The 21154-nt window shown below is 41.3% G+C and overlaps 1 protein-coding gene across 1 annotated transcript in view; it reads left to right on the top strand.

Annotated features, from left to right (window-relative positions):
- The window catches only part of dab1a (DAB adaptor protein 1a), a 411680-nt gene that overhangs the window by 52783 nt on the left and 337743 nt on the right, over positions 1-21154 (top strand). Inside the window, exon 2 of the mRNA XM_088350331.1 lies at positions 1350-1458. The gene's annotated coding sequence lies outside the window, so the exon portion shown is untranslated. The remainder of the gene's footprint in view (positions 1-1349; positions 1459-21154) is intronic.

Below are 21154 nucleotides of genomic sequence, written 5' to 3'. Positions count from 1 at the left end.
TGCAGACCTTAAGTACATTCTTTATGTCACAGAAGTAAGTATGATCACTTCTTAATTTTCCTCATGTGTTTTTTGAGTGTGCGTGTTTTTGCGTTTGTCCTTGCTCTCATTCAGGTTTCAGATCAAGGGATGCTGCAATGGTGGTCTGTACAGCCCTTTGAGACTTTTTGTGATCAAGAGCAATACAAATAAATGTGACTTGACTTGAAAACAAAACTATCAATACAGTCCTACAAGCAGGGTTGGGTAGGGTTACTTTAACTGGATTACTTTCAATTACTTTTGGATTACTCCGATACCAAATATGCTAATAAAAGACAAAAGAAACTAAATATGAATACAATTATGATTCACAACACGTGGTAAGCTTTCTCTCCTGGCTTTGATCTCTTTGATCTCCGGCAAAACTAACATAAAATGCGACAGAAACAAAATGAAAATAAATCCAAACAGCTTGCCAACATCATTTTTGCCGTTCCATGTATTGCGTTACTCCCCAAGCCTGCACAAAACTTAGTAATTTTATTCATATTTGGTTTCTTTTGTCTTTTATTAGCATATTTGGTATTGGAGTAATCCAAAAGTAATTGAAAGTGATCCAGTTAAAGTAACCCTACCCAACCCTGCCTACAAACAGACCATTATAATTATTTCAATGGAATCTCTCAATTGGCATGACATGCATAAGTACAGAGCGACAATATTTGTATTTTATTTCATTTCTGATGTAATACTAAAAAAAATAATACAATGTTCCACTATCAGATCATTTTCTTCCATTTTTAAATATGTATATTTTTATTTTAGTAGTAAGACAACTAAAATTTCACCTAAAATAAGAAGGGTATCTAGTAAAACTAACGGTAGGTAATTTTGTTCATTTTAAGTACCAGTAATTGTTTCCTTATTTTATGAAAACGTTTCTCAAAAATGAATCTGCTTTTAATCATAAAATATTAAGAAAAAACATTGAACAATGAAAGTTATCTGCCAGAGAGAGTGAGATATTCTTAATGAAAAATATTTGTTTAAAATTATTTTAGTGGTAATACATTCAGGTTTTTATGCAATTTAAAGAATACTCTTTTATGGGAAAAAGATCAGTTCATGTACATTATTATTGTAATTCATACAGTATTTATTTAAGGTAAAGTTACAAAGAAAGTTGTAATGGTCCTTCATTTTGCAAACATGTTTTTTTTCAGGAAAAAAAGAAGAGAAAATGTCCTGTAACTCTTTAAAAATACCATTAATATTACACATGCAAATCATTTTTTCAAATAATGACATTTTTAACATGACATTTCAGGAAGTTATTTCAACCTATTATCATTGTGTCTTTTTTAAAGATTCTTGCTCCTGTTGGTGATGGGTCAAAAATCTCCAGCAGAAGAACCCAGGAAAAGATAGTCCTGTCCAATCCATGAAACAAGTCTCCTGTTTGCAGCATTTGATCAGGTAAATGAAAGAATAACCACCACAATTCCAGAATTTATTAAAATGTCTCATGTTGTGTGTGGAGACTGACTCAAATGTAGACATTTTCTGAATTATGTCAATGTGCATAGTTTCCCTGGTGACTGGGTCTTTAAAGAGCAACATTTGTATTTGAATTGACGCAATTCTGCAAAGTCCAAACAAGGATCCAAGACATGTATTGGGTGTGAGAAGGGTTGGGTAGTGTTACTTTAACTTGATTACTTTTAATTACTTTTGGATTACTCCAATACCAAATATGCTAATAAAAGACAAAATAAACTAAATATGAATAAAATGATGACTCACAACACGTGGTAAGCTTTCTCTCCTGGCTTTGATTTATTTGATCTTCGGCAAAACTAACATAAAATGCGACAGAAACAAAATGACATCATTTTTGCCGTTCCATGTCTTCCTTTACTCCCCAAGCCTGCACAAAATTGAGTAATTTTATTCATATTTAGTTTCTTTTGTCTTTTATTAGCATATTTGATCAAATTGATCAAAGCGGCGCTGCCTTTTCCAGCAGCTGCCCTATTGTTTTATTGTCTGCTCCTATCTTCGGTGTTTTTTCTTCCCGTTTTGACAACTACACTATGGATTACTTCTATCCTATGGACATCGGTTTTAACGCACAATAATTGCGTGTATTCAAGGAATTTCAACTCCTTGCCCTGAAAAATTCTCGTGCCGGCGTGATGAAGGGGCCTATCGTGGAAGAAAAGCCGGAGCTAGCGAAGCGGCTAGCGGCGTTATAAGTCTTCGGTACCATCCGTAATCATGGTAAATGCGAACTCACGACCAAATAAGATCATCGAGTGCTGGTGGAAAACATCAAAGCGCACAGGGAGCGCAGTTGCTGTGTTTTGCGGAAACGTGGCTCACGTTTAGCATTCCGGACGCTAACGTGTAGCCACCCGGAGCTACCCGGAGCAATCCGGCTTCAACGCCGCTAAACAGAGACACAAAAGCCGGGGGAATCGGAGAGGAGGCGGACTTGCTAACACGAGGTGGTGTATCCCTGGATTTTCACAAAGAAAAGTTTTCCATCTGCCGCAGGGATGTCGAATTTTTGGACTGGCGTGACGTCATCCACTTCGCTACAAGCACCCCTAGGGCATCATGTTCATCTGTTAATAAACAACGGGGTAGACTGCTGGAAGTGTGAATTTCCCTACGGGGATGAATAAAGTATCTATCTATCTATCTATCTATCTATCTATCTATCTATCTATCTATCTATCTATCTATCTATCTATCTATCTATCTATCTATCTATCTATCTATCTATCTATCTATCTATCTATCTATCTATCTATCTATCTATCTATCTATCTATCTATCTATCTATCTATCTATCTATCTATCTATCTATCTATCTATCTATTTGGTATTGGAGTAATCCAAAAGTAATTGAAAGTAATCAAGTTAATGTAACCCTACCCAACCCTGGGTGTGAGTGTATCCACTGAGCTTGCCACAGCAAGCATCGAACAATTAATTTATAACCATATTCCACACAAAAGCAAAGGTCATAGACTTTTTGTTTTACTCGTTTGACCTCGTAACATATTAATCCTATTATTTTATTGGGAGGCAGTCAGAAGTCTTCATGATTGGCTGCGCCCTTAGCACAGGGCGAGCGAAGACTTATCAAAAGCTCTGCAGAGGGTGGGCGATGAGGAACGTGGCGTAATGGGACTCTTAATACCAAGTAGCCTCGGACCGCATGACGAGAGGGATGTAGCGTGGCGGGAGACAGACGGATGCGGGGAGTGACTTTGAGGCGACTGGAGGACACTGGAGACTTAGGTCTCATGCATGCTTGCACACACACACACCATGAAAAGCACCTTAACTCCAACTCTCTTCTAATTTTTTCTATCCAATCTTATTATGAGTATCATGCCAGTCTTTCCAAGTATAACCAAGGGGGCTCTAAAGGATGAGTACGCACTGGGGAAGAATCCTTTAAAAATTATTAGAAGTGGGACTAAAATAGGGCGGCACGGCGGATGGGTGGTTATAGCGAAGTCCCACGTTGTGGAGGTTCAGGGTTCAAGTCCAGCTACCGGAGCCTCCCTGTGTGGATTTTCCATGTTTCCGGGCCCTTTAGTTTCCTTCCACATTCCTAAAACATGCATGTCAAGTTAATTGTCAGATCCAAATTGTCCCTAGGTGTGAGTTGTCTGTTTCTGTGTGCCCAGCGACTGACTGGTAACCAGTTCAGGGCGTCCCCTGCCCAGCACCCCGCGACCCTACTGAGGATAATCGGTGCAGATATTGGATGGATGAATGAATGGGACTAAAATAGAAAACATTAGAACCCAGTAGAATTTTCTGTTCTGTTTACAAATCTGTAGCGAGTCTCTGGCATTTTTTTCAGTAAAACCAAGGACGTGTATTATTTTTTCATCTCATCTCATCTCATTAGCTGCACCGCTTATCCTCAGTAGGGTCGCGGGGGTGCTGGAGCCCATCCCAGCAATCATCAGGCAGTGGGCAGGGGACACCCTGAACTGGTTGCCAGCCAATTGCAGGGCACACAGAGACGGACATTCACACCTAGTGAAAATTTGGACTGGCCAATCCACCTGAAATGCATGTCTTTGGAATGTAGGAGGAACCCGGAGTGCCCGGAGGAAACCCACGCAAGCACGGGGAGAAAAAATAATAAATATGAATAGAATTACTAAATTTTGTGCAGGCTTGTGGAGTAACGGAATACATGGAACAGCAAAAATGATGTTGGCAAGCTGTTCATTTTGTTTCTGTCGCATTTTATGTTAGTTTTGCCAGAGATCAAAGAGATCAAAGCCAGGAGAGAAAGCTTACCACATGTTGTGAGTCATCATTTTATATATATTTAGTTTCTTCTGTCTTTTATTAGTATATTTGGTATTGGAGTAATCCAAAAGTAATTGAAAGTAATCAAGTTAAAGTAACCCTACCCAACCATGCAGCTCATTAATAATAAAAATGAGTTCACTATTGTTTAGAGTTACAGGCAGTTGCCGGCTTGGATTCAGTACATCTTGGTCAATACAGTACTATCCGCTAATGCTAGCTTTGCAGGCGCTAGATACATTTACTAGTGTCATGTTTGCTAGCCGCTAATACAAGTGGCATGAATGCTACCCACTAATGGTTGTGTTTCATGATGATCATGTTACCAGCTTATACTGCTAAGTATAAGAAAATTGTGATACAATCGTGATTGTTATTTTATTTAAAACAACATTGTATAATTTTGCGATACCCTCAACCCCTCATGCTTTCTATATTTATAACTATAACCTTTTCCTCCTTGTTTTTATAACCTTATCCTCTCTGTTCTTTTATCTTCTTGGTTTCCTTTATCCTCACTGTGAATACGTGAAACTGGAGTGCCATGTCCAATTTCGTTGTCACAATATGTTAACCCATTTTGTAACAATGACAATAAAGGTATATTCTATTCTATTCCATTCTCATCTCATCAGCTGCACCGCTTATCCTCAGTAGGGTCGCGGGGGTGCTGGAGCCCATCCCAGCAATCATCGGGCAGTGGGCAGGGGACACCCTGGACTGATTGCCAGCCAATTGCAGGGCACACGGGGAAAGACAACTCACTCGCTCAGTCACACCTAGGGACAATTTGGACCGGCCAATTCACCTGAAATGCATGGTTTTTTTGGAATGTGGAAGGAAACCGGAGTGCCCGGAGGAAACCCACGCAAGCACGGGGAGAACATACAAACTCCGCACAGGAAGTCTGGAGCTGGATTTGAACCCACGACAGGTTCCCATGACATGAACTGTGCCGCACACGCGCTAACCACTGCGCCGCCGTGCTGCCCTCTATTCCACTCTGTTCTATTTTACTTTATATTCATTTTGGCAAAAATGTTTTCTTTGAATTTACATTTCATGTAATTAAACGTAAAAATCCCAATCATTGTGGCCTTCAACCCCTTTCAACTCTTTTTGAACTCCTTACATTTCGAAGTGCTTCTCTCACCTTATTTGACTGCAGCAAAGCTCCCGGTAACGCTTTTCTTTCATGCGATCGTCTCAGCGTGCTGAAAGTATGTCGACCGTTTGGCACATGTGATCAGACACGTGTGTGTGTTGTCTTTTCTTCCCTCCTTTTGTGTGCCGGCCTGGGGATTGTGCTTGATTTCTAAATTTATCCTCAAAGTGTGCCACCTCTCCTGCGAGCTGCTGCTGGGACTCCGCAGTGCAGGTTGGGGTGGTAAAGTATTGGGATAGGAAGGCTAAAGGATTGCGCGGATTGGTGAAAAGTAGGGGGAAAAACACTTGGGGAAGAGCATGGGGCGGATTTGATTATAGTGGAGAACGAGGGGTGAGATGATGAATATGTGGGGCACGTGCCTCATTTCTTCCTCTCCCTTTTGTTTTCATCATTTTCTTTATACAGTGGAACCTCGGTTCTCGACCATAATCCGTTCCAGAACCCTGTTCGAAAACCGATTTGTTCAATCACCGAAATCGTTTTTCCCATTAAAAGTAATGTAAAATTGTTTTAATCCGTTCCAACACCCTCAATGTTTACCACAAACGTAAACATGAAGCTAACCCAGGCTAATCGTACGTTCGCGTTAGCGTAATCTTCCGTACGAAAGATTACGCTAACATGAACGTGTAAAAATAAAAAAATCAGGTCATTTAGCACCCGGGTCTCCACAACAAGTGGTGTTAAAGTTAAAACTTATATCAACTCTATGTTGGCAGAATTACTCAAATAAAAACAAGCATTAAGGTAAATAAAATTCCCAAGCGGGAGAGCACTGTCTGGTGGCCCATCCGGGCCAGGACCTCGGCAGCACTGCCCCCTCCCGTGTGTGTAGTTAACTTTATTCACACAGGAAACAGAAAAATACACCGGAAATGCGACTTCAAAATAAAAGAGTACAAGACTGATAAACGTACAAGAGATGCAATTAGACTGATTATTGAAACGTTACTTCATGTGTGTGTGTGTGTGAAAGATTGTTTTTATATTTAGGAATCTAAAAACAAGTTATATTCACACAGTGAATTCTGAGAAATATTACAACCAAAACGACCAACCTATCATTGGTGAGCGGTTAAAGGATAAAGAAAAGATTTATGAATAGGATTTCTTACCTTTGTGGTGGTCTGCAGAAGCCATGCTCTATTCCCTCGAAAGAAACTCGCACATCTTCTTCATATTTTGCTATTATTTCTTTCTTAAATGCAATAGTTGTACGCACTACTCTTCTTTTTTCACCTGTAGCAACTTTGCTGCTTGCACTGACCTTCTTCCGAGGCATAATTAGGGGTTAAAACACTCCGTTCACCGATATTAATAACGAAAGCAAAAAGGAGTGAGCGCTCACGTGACAACGGTTCTTCACGAGGGGTGGGGGCAATCTACACCCGTACGCCGCTCAGCATCGCCCCTAGCGTACCGGCGTTCGAACTCCGATTTTTTGAACGAAAAGCGAAGCAAGAATTTCTCGAAATTTTTGGTCGAGAACCGATATGTTCGAACTGAGAGGCGTTCAAAAACCGAGGTTCCACTGTACTGGCATTCTATTAGCAACAAACAATATAGACGTCCCAGTGTGTGTCGGTGTGTGTGGACAAATCATTGGAGGAAAGACTCTTATCTAGATCCCCCGGGTAGAGATCATTTCACATGCTGAGGATTACACCTGTGGTACCAGCACAGTGTTTTCAGATGTTGATAAGGTCTTGGGACATCTCTCACTTGTGTATCATTGATCAATAACTTTGGTTGGATTGATTCGTAGATGCACACTGGGGTAGGTGTTACGGTTATAAAGTATGCTGCTTTTCGGCATGAAATTTCTTCGGAAATACTTCGTAAAAAGTACAGTATATTGTTTCACAAAGAGGATGGCTGTCTCAGAGGGCAATTGTTAGAAAATGTTGATTGAATAAACTCAGGTAAGCCTGGGTTATTTTGCTATGTGTTTTTTCATGTTTTTTCAAGGGCACTATTCGGCAAATTTTGCTGTATTGTGTAGTGCAACCAAAAACAAGTTTTAAAAAGACTAAGTGACCAAACTGCACCATTTTTCTTCTCATTATTTTAGGGACAGCCTTTCGTGAGGTTTTTGTTTTTTTGGGTTCCCTTGACAGCAAGATTGCAAACTATAATGTCCACTCCCTATTTGTGCTTGTTTTTTTTCAAATATTTTTTGTTTTACTACTATCTATGTATTTTTGCCTTTTTATGACAGTCATGCTTTAATATGCTGGATCTAGAACTGCTGACATAGGTTTATTTTTTAAGATCAATTCATACTTTGCCCTACTTATGTGCTATTTATTAACGTTTATTTACATTCGAATATTAGGTTATTCATAATGAATGAATAATCCAACACCAGTTTCCTATTTTGGAGGAAAAATGGGTTAAAAAAATTATGAATTAAAAAAAAATTCGTGTTGGAGAGTAATGGCAAGCTTGTTCCCACAAGTTTTTTTTTTTTTTTTTTATATGCTACTGTCGCATTAAAATTGTTAAAGTAAGAAAAGGCCTGATTCAAGTAGAGTCCAAACGCCCAACCCAAACCCCAAGTAAGATAAAACAAGTCCCTCTAAGAAATACACACACTTGCACGCACATCATGAACTACTTCAAATGTTGTTTGAAAATGTACGTGAAATTATATACAGTGGAACCTCGGTTCTCGACCATAATCCGTTCCAGAACCCTGTTCGAAAACCGATTTGTTCGATCACCGAAATCATTTTTCCCTTTAAAAATAATGTAAATCGTTTTAATCCGTTCCAACACCCTGAATGTTTACCTTGAATGTTTAACGTAAACTAAAGCTAACCCAGGCTAATCGTACGTTCGCGTTGTCGTAATCTTCCGTACGAAAGATTATGCTAACATGAATGTGTAAAAATAAAAAAATCAGGTCGTTTACAAGTCATTTAGCACCTGGGTCTCCAAAACAAGTGGTGAGTGGTTCATTGGAAAGGGGGCTCCATTCCAACACCCTGAAAGTTGGGCTCCGTTCCAACACCCTGAATGTTTACCTTGAATGTTTAAAGTAAACAAAGCTAACCCAGGCTAATCGTACGTTCACGTTATCCTAATCTTCGATACGAAAAATTACGCTAACATGAACGTGTAAAAACAAAAAAAAGGATAAAGAAAAGAATTATGAATAGGGTTTCTTACCTTTGTGGTGGTCAGCAGAAGGCGCAGGTGGACGGTGGGGTATTTCCTAGCAAGATCAGACACTGGCACACCTCCTTCATATTTTGCTATTATTTCTTTCTTAAATGCAATAGTTGTACGCACTACTTTTCTTTTTTCACCTGTAGCAACTTTGCTGCTTGCACTGACTTTTTTCGGAGGCATAATTAGGGGCTAAAACACTTCGTCAACCTATATTAAAAGCGAAGCACGTCCGCACGCAATAACAGTTGGTCACGCACCCTAGCGTACGCACTCACGCATTACCGGCGTTCAAACTCGAAATTTTTGGTCGTACTCCGATTTTTTCGAACTGAGAGGCGTTCGCAAACCGAGGTTCCACTGTATCTAATAGCAGGATGGCTGATTTCTCCTTCACCACACGGATATGCCGCAGGCATAGTAGTTAGGAATCACCAGAAAACATGACCCTCATTTCTGTCCAGGTGTTTGTGCTTATACGTGTGTGTATGCATCCTGCACAAAAACTGTCATTTACGGTTAATCCCTCTAACAATGGGCTCCCTCAAGCTGCTTGCTCTCAGGCCCACAGGCCCACAGGGGTAGGAGGAGGAGGGAATGCCAGGATGGAAGTCACCCAGGCAGGACTCCAGAGACTGGACTTAGGCGGCCTCCAGGCCACCACACACCCTTCCACGAGGAGCGATGATGGAGGAGGTTGCAAGGACGCGGGGTTTGGCGTGGGGGGGAGATAATGGGAGTGGAGTGGAACAGATGGGAGCGGAGGAGAGGCTGACATGTAGTTATGGCAGCTAAACGCAGTATTCCTGTGTGGCTTGTCGAGCGGCGGCAAACCAAAGCAATACCTGACGCCGTATGTTTGACTCTTTGATGCCACCAATCCTCGCAGGATGTGTTTGAATGTCCTTCGGGTGCCGGCGAGATTGAATTTGAGTTTCGCTGTACGCAATGTGCATTCGGATGATCAAAAGATAGCATAGAAAGGTGTCAGGGAGAGTACTTACCTTGATAAAACCTCTTCAAATACATTTTCTGGAGCATATATCCTTGTCGTTTTAATGCTTTCCCCCCAGAGAATCCCACACATAGAAGTTGTTCCGTTCCAGCGCTAACTAGAACACTGGAAGTATCACAATAACCAATAATTCCACAAATGCTTGTTGAAGTTGTCTTTGATTCTTGATGGAATAGTATATGAATGTAAATACCGTAAATTCCGGACTATAGAGCGCACATCATTATAAGCCGCACCCACCACATTTTAAGAGGAAAAACGATTTTGTACTTACACAAGCCGCACCTGTATATAAGCCGCATGCGCCCACATTAAAAAAATGTAACACAAACACAAAATTAATCCAAACCCGACTTTAAGTCCCACGATTAAAACTGAATGTCCTTCATTGAAGTACACAGTCCAAACATCACAGCTGGCAAAATGAATGGAAAATGATACCGGTGCTTAAGGTTTGATGCAGACCTGCAGAGTCCGGGTCCCGTTAGAAGTGATCCAAGGAGAAAAGTGTATATTTCCAAAGGTAAGGGTGGGAAAAATATATATCAAATATTGTCCGCTGCATCCACAAAAAAGGTCTCACCTTTACCCCACTTCCTGTCACCCCCCGTTTGTTTGTTCCGCCCTTTCTTTTTCATTCGCCTGTGCAAGACATATCAGAATAAGTCTCTAAAATAAATACATTACAAAAATATACAGTTGCAAATTCATATTATACATGGTTACACATATTTACAAAGAAAGACGGTACACCGAGAGAGTTTTCAAAGCTTAAATAATCATCCCAATCGGTGCCTGTGACAGGGCAGTTAATGGTAGCAACACGCTAGCAACACAGTAAACGGGTCTGGTAAAAAAACTGTACTTGTAAAAATAACGGTAAACTGTCCTCATCTTCCTCCTTAGAACTGAAGCCATCAAAGTCGTCTTCCTCAGTGTCGGAAAGAAATTTTGTCATATAGACGTTGTCCCACGCTTCTTTATTCCAAAACACGCTAGCAACACGCTCGCAAAACAGTAAACGGGTCTGGTAAAAAAAACATTCCGTACTTGTAAAAATCACGGTAAATCATCCGGACCGCTTGATTGCCTTTAACTTGAAAGCTGCGTCATGTGCCTTTCTTTTTGCATTTTGCATGATGAGGGCATGTTTACGCTAATTGAATTTATGCACAAGCCAAAAGTTGCAGTCCTCTTCGGTGCATATATTCCACCGGTCTAAATCTTACCTTTTGTACTCGAGCGCCGCCGCCGGCCGTTAGAAAAATTACAAAAATTGGCCGCATCACTGAATAAGCCGCAGGGTTGAACGTTTGGGAAAAAAAGTAACGGCTTATAGTTCGGAATTTATGGTAGTTTGCATTTATATAGCGCTTTTCAAGTCACTGAAGACCTCCCAAAGCGCTTATAAATGTGCTTCACACTTACCCAGTCACACACCTATAGCAGCATCAGTCATGCAAGGCAACTACCTGTAAAGAGTACTTACTTGATTGACATAATCAAACCACGATTCTTAAGGCTAAGTATAATTTTTACAGCATTGCTTCGGTTTTTATTTTCCCAATTTCCCCACTGACTCAGCTAATTTGATGAGAAGGATAAGAAATAATACATTTAAAGTTCACATCTATAGCTTGAGGCGTGGCACTTGCAAGGGACGATGATTTATAATCTTGGAGAAACGCCAATCTTAAGATTAATCACCTTTCCCGCATGTTGCTGCGGTGACCGGGCGACTGATTGTAATTCCAGGCGTTAATTAGAAAAATGTCATGTCCTAAGGTAAGGGACGGATTCATCTAATGAGTTTGTTTCAAGCAATCTGGCCATGGTTTGGACTAACACAGGAGAGAGAAAAGACATATTGACAGATAATTCCCATGGTTCATGACCGACTAGATCAACGGTGATCTGTAAACCTTGACCTTTTCTTGTTAGCTGGCGCTACGGGACGTCGTTGTGACTCCCGCAAATCTCAAGAATGTTGTTTTCTCCCCCCCCATTTTACACAAAGTGTATTGAATAAGTGGATACATTAAGCAGATTGTGCCATTGAAAATTGTAATATGAATCCACTCCGTAAATTAAATTTTGAGGGTGTAATTCAGTCAATGCTGACGGAGCTGTTTCATGCAAAACAATTCAAGGAAGGTTCGATTGGAAAAAGGAGATTGTCAATCTGATTTGAATCAGTGGGATTCTGATTCTATTCTATATGTTACCACTCAGTCCTCAAGGCATGACACATTGATAGATAATAGCTTTTTTTTCGAAATTATTTTTCTGGCGGACGTGCGTCATCCGTCTTTGACAAGACAATGACATATTTTTTGAAAGGAACAAGCTCTGTTGAGGATTTAACTGCCTATTACTATTTGTGCAATATCTCACTACTGTCACCACACTGCTTCACTATGGCTTCGATATGGGGGCGCTTACACACACTCATTCACAGAAAATAGGAAGTGGGGGCTTCCACGATGTGTCAACAAATACATGATCAAAGCCACTACTGCCATTTAATGGTGATTGATACTTACTAATGAGCAGCGCTAGATGCTTCATATATCTGTCTACCTATCTACCCTGGTCTTATCCCTTGAGAAGGGTGGCCGACAGCAAGACAAACACATACACAAAAACAGAGAAAGGAAAAAATGAAAGAGTAGCAAAAAACAATAATAACAATAACAATAATAAATATACATGCTTTCGTCCCTCCAGATGAAATGGGACACCAGAAAGCGGCCATGTCACTCGGGTCAGGGTGACACAACACACTCTTTTGTTCAATAGCAGGGACCAACAGCTTTCACTGGTTTACCCCTGCCGCATCATTCAGGTGCCCTGCCCATCCCTTAGAACAAGTCCAAACATCCCACTATCCTTCCCCAACACCTCTTCACTCATTCCTATCACCAAAAAGAGCTCTAGCTTCTACTACATTTAGACCTCTTTCCTCCAGTGCACTCATAATACCATCCATCCACGTCAATCGCAGCCTTCCTCTTGGTCTCCTTCCATTTACTTCTGCTCTGTAGATCCTCTTCAACATTTGCTCCTCATCCATCCTATCCATGTGTTCAAACCAACCGAGTACTTTCTTATCCACACACTTGCTCAGTTCCACTACTACTCCAGTTCTGTCTCTCACAATTTAATATCTCAATACATCCGATCTCGTCACTCCTAAAATACCCCATACACTTCATCTGAAAAACAATTAATTTCCTTCTCAAATCTTCATTCAGGCTCCAAGTCTCTGCACCATACAACACAGTCGGCACAATCACACTCTCATACAGTCCATTCTTAACATCCATACTCATATTCTTGTTACTCATCACTCTCCTCAGAGCACCCAAAACTTTGCTCCCTTGATTCACTCTGTGCAATACCTCGCACTCCATTCCACCAACTGCAGCCACATCACAACCCAAGTACCTAAAGCTTTCAACTTCTTCCAACACTTGTCAATTCAACCTTATTTCCAACGCCATGCCCACTCCATCACGTGAACACTTCATCACCTTACTCTTGCCAACATTAACACATAACTTACGCCCAATGTTCCCTCTAAGCTGCGCGCGTGCGCAATCGCGCACTGCCCGCACATTTTCAGCGCACAAGAAAATGTAGCCAGCTCACAAAAATCAGGGCTCGAAATTGCTAATCAAGAAGGGAATTAAGTTACAGTGCATGAAGGTAAAAATACACTAAGTTAAGTAAAGTTAGTAGAGTTTGTTGAGAACCGGCTTCTTCGGCTCGGCTCACTAAAAGGAACCGGCTCTTTCGGGTCCTAAACGGCTCTTCAGGTTGTTTTTGCTTCTTTAATCCCAACATGACCAAATATTATGTAAAATTATGCACAAAATGACTTAAAGGAAGGGGGGAATAGAACAAAAAATAAAAAAATACCAAAATGAAAAAGTAGTGAAAAGCTGCGGAAAAAAGAAACAAGAGGAAGAGAAAAAAGAAGGAAAATTTAGAAAAAGACAGAAAAAAAGAAAAGCAAGAAACAAAGGAAAAATGTAACTAGAGAACAAAAAGAAAAAAGTAACAGCTAGGAAAAAATTAACACAATGATATTTTTTAAAGGAATTTAAAAAAAGTGGAAAAAAACACGGAAAAAGAGGAAAAAGTTTGTCTCATCTCATCTCATCAGCCGTACCGCTTATCCTCATTAGGGTCGCGGGGGGCTGGAGCCCATCCCAGCCATCTCCGGGCAGTGGGCAGGGGACACCCTGAACTGGTTGCCAGCCAATCGCAGGGCACACAGGGACAGACAACTCATTCGCTCATTCACACCTAGGGACAATTTGGACCGGCCAATTCACCTGAAATGCATGTTTTTGGAACGTGGGAGGAAACCGGAGTGCCCGGAGGAAACCCACGCTAGCACGGGGAGAACATACAAACTCCGCACAGGAAGTCTGGAGCTGGATTTGAACCCACTACAGGTTCCCATGACATGAACTGTGCCGCACAAGCGCTAACCACTGCGCCGCCGTGCTGCTGGAAAAAGTTTGTGTTGCATTCAAATAATTTCCAATTATACCAAGTCAATCTTGTTGCCAACATTGTACTTCCACTACAAAAATGTGATTAAATACAGTTCTGTATCGTGCAACAGACTAAATAACCCCCCAAAAATGTTAGTATTATGCGACAAAAGATACCAGGAAAAAAAAAAAATGAAAATCTTGTGAAATAATTGTTGTAAAAACAAATGACGTTTGTAGGCCGTACAACCTTTGCAATAGTACATTAGTCAATTCATTCAAGAGTTAAAAAATGTTTTGCATTGCCGGAAACTCAGCAAAATGTAACTCAATGTTTTGGACATGTTTGATAATGACTCAGTTGCCACACTTGGGATTGCTGTTGCTCACTGTTGTTTCAAGCGTTGCTCACAAACTTTGTGTGAATGCTCCGACTCATGGAAAATTAGAGGGAACATTGCGTACGCCTATCACACACTCCATTACCAACCGTCTCAATTTTTCCTCAGAATTAGCCACAAGCGCTGTGTCATTTGCAGACAACAACTGACTTACCTGCCACATTGTTCCGCTGTTATCCATCATCTCTACACTTCTGCCAAACAATTCATCATTTTTTTTAACTAAAAAAGAAAAACACATTTTTACATTATGGCAATTGGGAACAATGCTTCTGATAATGTATTTATACGTTATGGCAGCACGGCGGCGCAGTGGTTAGCGCGTGTGCGGCACAGTTCTAAGGTCTCGGGAACCTCCTGTGTGGGTTCAAATCCAGCTACCGGACTTCCTGTGCGGAGTTTGTATGTTCTCCCCGTGCTTGCGTGGGTTTCCTCCGGGCACTCCTGTTTCCTCCCACTTTCCAAAGACATGCATTTCAGGTGAATTGGCCGGTCCAAATTGTCCCTAGGTGTGAATGAGCGAGCGAGTTGTCTGTCCCTGCGTGCCCTGCGATTGGCTGGCAACCAGTTCAGGGTGTCTCCTGGCCACTGCCCGTTGATTGCTTGGATGGGCTCCAGCACCCCCGCGACCCTACTGAGGATAAGCGGTGCAGCTGATGAGATGAGCTGTTATGGCATTAAATGAGTTAAATGTTTGGCAGCTCTGCTCTGCTGTAGCAGTTAGTCAAGTCAAGGTCAAATTGTATTCGTTAATTTTGTGTTTTCAAATGATGTTTTTTTTGGGGTTTGCTCACAAATGTTCTGTGAACGCTTTGCTATAGCAGTGAGAGTAGAGCAACACTGGTTAAATGTTTACATTGCACAGACAATGATAATTAACATTCAGGTCAAAGAGTACACCTCGAGAGAGCCCGGAAGTAGCACGTACTTCTTGTTTATACATACGGCGCACAAACGGCAAGCGCCCGTCACGAGTGCGTTTTCCTCGACGAGCGCGAGATCCCCTCGTACAAAGACATGTACAAAAGAGCTATTTTCCCTCCGAGGAAATATCTGCGAAAGGGCCTGGTGTCTATAGCTGTGTCACAGATAACGAATGGTAAATGAGCTTGCAGAGCGCCAGTCGGCGGGGGAAATAAGTATATCGGTTGTAGTGGCGCATGCATTTTTCATGTATCTGCTCGCTCGTCATTCATCAATATGCATTTGTACAGTTGGCCCCGTGCTCGCCGCTGTTGCGACATATCCATCTTGTCATTTCTTTCTCCGTTCATGGAGGCGCTGGGGCGAGGGTTGTCGCTTCCCCCACGGTCGGCTCTCCGTGGGTGTTTGTGACTGTTACGGTCATGCACGGCCGCCATATCATCGGCCCCGGCATAAATCATCATTAGTGATGGCAGGTTTTTTGTGTGTGTGTGTTGTGTCTTTTGTCAAGCTGACTGCATCAACTACCCATGTGCAACAGGCTGCTACAATCTCTAAACACACAACAGCACAGAAATGCAACGCTTCAATGTGTGTACTTTATGCGTAAATGAAATACAAATTTGAAGGTCCAGTTTTAGGCTGCAGCAAACAATCTGTAGCATTGGCTCCTCCCCCATGGGCGGGCCAGGAACTCCCCACCTCGTCTGACCGGTGCGTTACGAAGCCCCCCCCATGGGGCGGGTCAGGTGCCAGCTTCACCTCCTCCTCTGGCAGACGCCTCACATGGCCTGCACCTAGTCGCCACCTCCTCGCCGAAAGGCGCCGCCATGTCTAAAGGACTCACAACAAGAAAGCTTATCAGAACACTTGTCTCCTTTTTCCGCGTCAGCCCTTGTCCCCGTTCTTGTTGTTTTTTCTGTAAACATCATTCTTGTCTAGGCCACACTGACCCCAAGCCTTCCCTGTGAAAAATCCCCACTGCATTCAGCAAATGTAATTTGTATTATATTAAATCCCTTATAGTCAAATAAATAAAATAAAAAAATCCTTCAAACAGTAAACATTTGCACCGTGTATTGCGCAAGGGGGAACGCTACATGCAAGCCGAGGGCGGCTGCGCTCCCAGTGGTATTAAATTCTGAATTAAAACCAACTACGGGAACTGTGCCCTTTAACACGGTGCGCCCTGTGGGCATGAAAATACGGTAGTTGGCATTCAAGCGAGAAATCTCAAAAGTGATGACTGTACTTTAAATCACCGTGAGCAATGTTCCCTCTAATTTTCCACGGGTCTGAGCGTTCACACAAAGTCGGTGAGCAACGCTTGAAACAACAATGAGCAACCATAATCCCAAGTGTGGCAAGATAATTAATTATCAAACATGTCCAAAACTTGACATCAAGTTACATTTTGCTGAGTTTCCGGCAATGCAAAATCATTTTTCTCTTTTGAATAAATTGACTCATGTACTATTGCAAAGGTTGTACGGCCTACAAACGTTGTTTGGTCTTACAATTCTTTCACAAGATTTCCATTTCTTTTCATTTCCTGATATATTTTGTCGCATAATATTAACATTTTTGGGGGCTTATTTAGTCAGTTGTAAGATACAGAACTGTATTTAATTACATTTCTTAGTGGAAGTACAAAAGTCAATTCCATTGAAGTTGGGAAAAAGTTTAAAATGTCAGTAAAATTAGAATAGAATGACTTGCAAACCTTTTCTAACCCATATTTAAATGAATACACCACAAAGACAAGATTATCCATGTTCAAACTCATAAACTTTATTTCCATAAGCAAATAATGATAAACTTAGAATTTTATAATTGCAACAAGTGCCAAAGTAGTTGGGAAAGGGGCTTCTTCACCATTGTGTTACATCACCTTTCCTTTTAATAACACTCAATAAACGTTTAGGAAGTGAGGAGACTAGTTGTTGAATCGTTGATAGTGGAATCCTTTCCCATTCTTGCTTTATGTACAGCTTCAGCTGTTCAACAGTCCGGGGTCTCCTTTGTCTTATTCTGCGCTTTATAATGCGCCACACATTTTCAATGGGAGACAGGTCAGGACTGCAGGCAGGCCAGTCAAGCACCCGCACCCTCTTACTACGAAGCCACGCTGTCGTGAGACGTGCAGTGTGTGGCTTGGCATTATCCTGCTGGAAGAAGCAAGGGCGCCCATGGTAAAGATTCTGTTTGGATGGCAACATACTTTGTTCCAAAACCTGAATGTACTTTTCTGCATTAATGGTGCCTTCACAGATGTGCAGGTTACCCATTCCTTGGCCACTCATGCACCCCCATACCATCACAGATGCTGGCTTTTGCACTTTGCGTGCATAACAGTCTGGGTGGTTCTGTTCTTCTTTGGACCGGAGGACACGACGTCCACAATTTCCAAACACAATTTGGAAAACTGACTCATCAGACCACAGAACACTTTTCCACTTTGTATCAGTCCATTTTAGATGGGCTCGGGCCCAGAGAACCCTGCGGCGTTTCTGGATGTTGTTGATGAATGGCTTACGCTTTGCAACATAAAGTTTTAACCCACACTTACGGATATAGCGTCGAACTGTATTGACTGACAGTGGTTTTCCAAAGTGTTCCTGAGCCCATGTGGTGATGTCCTTTACACATTGATGTCGGTTCTTAATGCAGTACCGCTTGAGGGCTCGGAGGTCACGGGCATTCAATAATGGTTTACGGCCATGCCGTTTACGCACAGTGATTTCTCCAGATTCCCTGAACCTTTTCACAATATTATGGACTGTAGATGATGATATCCCTAAATTCCTTGCAATTGTACTTTGAGGAATGTTGTTTTTAAACTGTTCAACAATTTGCTCACGCAGTTGTTCACAAAGAGGTGAACCTCGCCCCATCCTTGCATGTGAATGACTTAGCTTGTTCGGGTCTCCCTTTTTTATACCCAGTAACAACTCTCACCTGTTGCTAATTCATCTGTTCACCTGCAAATAGTTGGTTGATTTCCATTCATCCACTTTCTGAGTAGTTATTGACACCTGTCCCAACTATTTTGGCACGTGTTGCTGTCATCAAATTACAGAGTTGATGATTTTCTCCCAAAACAATAAAGTTTATGAGTGAAGACAATAAATATGTTGTCTTTGCTGTGCATTCATTTAAATATGGGTTGAAAAGAATTTGCAATTTACTTGGATCAATTTTTATTTGCAATTAACACACTTTCCCAACTTCATTGGAATTGAGTTTTGTACAATGTTTGCAACAAGATTCACTTGATATAATTGGAAATTATTTAAATGCAACACAAACTTTTTCTTCTTTTTTCTGTGTTTTTTTCTACTTTTTTTAAAAATTCCTTTTAAAAAATCTCATTGTGTTTATTTTTTCAGAGCTGTTACTTTTTTCTTTTTGTTCTCTGTTTACCTTTTTCCTACATTTCTTTCTTTTCTTTTTTCTGTCTTTTTTCTAAATGTTTTCCTTCTTTTTTTCTCTTCCTTTTGTTTCCTTTTTCTCAGCTTTTCACTACTCTTTCATTTTGGTATTTTTTTTCTTTTTTGTTCTATTCCCCCCTTCTTTTAAGTCATTGTGTGCAAAATTTTACATTGTATTTGATCTTGTTGGGATTAAAGAAGCAAAAACAACCTGAAGAGCTGTTTAGGAACCAAAAGAGCCGGTTGCTTTTAGTGAGCCGAGCCGAAGAACCCGGTTCTCGACAAACTCTACTAACTTTACTCAACTTCGTTCTACTCTGACTCGACTTCAAAATACCGCATTTAGGACACAACGTCAGGGGAACCCTTGTATTTTTACCTTCATGCACTGTAACTTTGACTTAAGTCGCTTCTTAATTAGTAATTTTGAGCCCTCATTTTTGTGCGCTGGCTAGATTTTCTCGTGCGCAGTGAATATGCGAGCAGTGCGCGCAGCTTAGAGGGAACACTGACCGTGAGTCATCAAGAGTTAATTCACTTTGAGTCTATCATATTCATATCTGTCTTCAAAAGTTTATGTATATTTGCCGTGTGAGAATTAAACTATGTAAAAAAAATAAGACTGGGGAGAAAAATCGATCGAATTCATTTGTGAAGGCAGTGGTGTGAGCTGAGACAATCTGCTGTGCACTAGGAGCTACCATTTGCTGATGATTTAACACAGAGAATCCGACAGACGGAATGACACTCGCACGCACAACATCATTAATCCCAGCGTCCCAAATGACTCTTTCCTTTTACTCTGCATCCTGAGATATCGCTTTACAGTTTATGAGACAAGCTGGAGCGTTAGGCGTCACATCCTCATTCTCACACAGGCAAAAACTCATGCACCCAAGCTCACTGTCTTTATCAGAGAGCAAGTAATTAAAAGGCAGTCTGCTCAGTGCTGACTGCTTGGCTGGAAGCGAAGCAGACATACCAGATATTTTTTTCATACAAAATGGGAGCCACTTAGCACAGATAGTGTAGCACTGATGATGCAATGCAAGATGGAGAATCATTCTTTGAGCTTCAACGTAACCCAGAATCACATAGGTCAAAGCCAAATTTTCTTATGCATACCATATATTACGGACTATAAGCCGCTAGTTTTTTCCCAAACGTTCAGCCCTGCGGCTTATTCAGTGATGCGGCTAATTTATGTAATATTTCTAACGGCCAGTGGCGCTCGAGTACAAAAGGAAAGATTTAGACCGGTGGAATATATGCGCCGAGGAAGACTGCAACTTCTTAGCTTGTGCGCGAATTAAATTAGCGTAGAAATATCCTCAACATGCAAATTGCAACAAGAAAGGCACACGACGCAGCTTTCAAGCTAAATGCAATCGAGCAGTCCGATAAAGAAGGAAACAGAGCTACTGCACGTAAACTTTACTTTGCGAGCGTGTCGCTAGCGTGTTTATGAATAAGGGAGCGTGGGACGACGTCTATATGACATAGTCTTTTTCCCATACTGGGGAAGACGACTTTGACGAAGTCAGTTATAAGGAGGAAGATGTGGACGGTTTACCGTGATTACCACGAGTACGGTATGTTTTTTTAACAGAGCCGTTTCCTGTGTTGCGAGCGTGTTCCTAGTAGCGTTTTGCTACCTTTCACAGGCACGGTTTGGGATGAAAGTTATAACATTATTATTAAAGCTTTGAAAACTCTCTGGGTGTACCGTCTTTCTTTGTAAATATGTGTAACCATGTATAATATGTATTTGCAACTGTATATTTTTGTAATGTATTCATTTTAGAGACTTATTCTGATATGTTTTCCACGGGCGAATCAAAAAGAAGGGGCTGATGGGAAGTGGAGTAAAGGTGAGACGTGTTTGTGGACGCAGCAGGCAATAGTGGATATATATTTCTCCCACCCTTACCTTTGGAAATATACATTTTTTTTCCTTGGATTGCTTTCAATGGGACCTGGACTCTGCAGGTCTGCATCAAACCTTAAGTACCGGTATCATTTTCCGTTCATTTTGCCGGCTGTGGTTTTTAGACTGTGTATTTTATCACGCATCGGCCCGGTATTGCAGTACCTCCGGGAATGGTGCATTTGCAATGATCGCAGCAAGGCTTTAAGGCTTGGACCTTAGCTTGGCCATTTGGCTGAGAGTAAGAGTCCCGGCTCCTAGGCTTTGTAGCGTATTATGAACTGAC

This window comes from Urocampus carinirostris, chromosome 12 (assembly GCF_059441175.1).
Source record: "Urocampus carinirostris isolate Australia breed hairy pipefish chromosome 12, RoL_Ucar_1.0, whole genome shotgun sequence".
Classification (NCBI taxonomy): domain Eukaryota; kingdom Metazoa; phylum Chordata; class Actinopteri; order Syngnathiformes; family Syngnathidae; genus Urocampus; species Urocampus carinirostris.
The sequence above is the reverse complement of the archived record's forward strand: the minus strand, read 5'-3'. Positions and strand labels throughout refer to the sequence as shown.